This window comes from Arachis ipaensis, chromosome B04 (assembly GCF_000816755.2).
Source record: "Arachis ipaensis cultivar K30076 chromosome B04, Araip1.1, whole genome shotgun sequence".
In the NCBI taxonomy this organism is placed as follows: domain Eukaryota; kingdom Viridiplantae; phylum Streptophyta; class Magnoliopsida; order Fabales; family Fabaceae; genus Arachis; species Arachis ipaensis.
Window position 1 is genome coordinate 67,600,415 of NC_029788.2, and position 372 is coordinate 67,600,786.

Sequence of the window (372 nt, forward strand, 5' to 3'; positions counted from 1 at the left end):
AATAAGAGAAGCTAAAATACAACAATCCAGAGATAACCTTACAGAAATTTTCGAACAGGAAGAGGAGATGGCAGCCGAAAATAATAATAATGCAAGGAGGATGCTTGGTGACTTTACTGCACCTAATTCCAATTTACATGGAAGAAGCATCTCCATTCCTGCCATTGGAGCAAACAATTTTGAGCTGAAACCTCAATTAGTTTCTCTGATGCAGCAGAACTGCAAGTTTCATGGACTTCCATATGAAGATCCTTTTCTGTTCTTAACTGAATTCTTGCAGATATGTGATACTGTTAAGACTAATGGAGTAGATCCTGAAGTCTACAGGCTCATGCTTTTCCCTTTTGCTGTAAGAGATAGAGCTAGAGTATG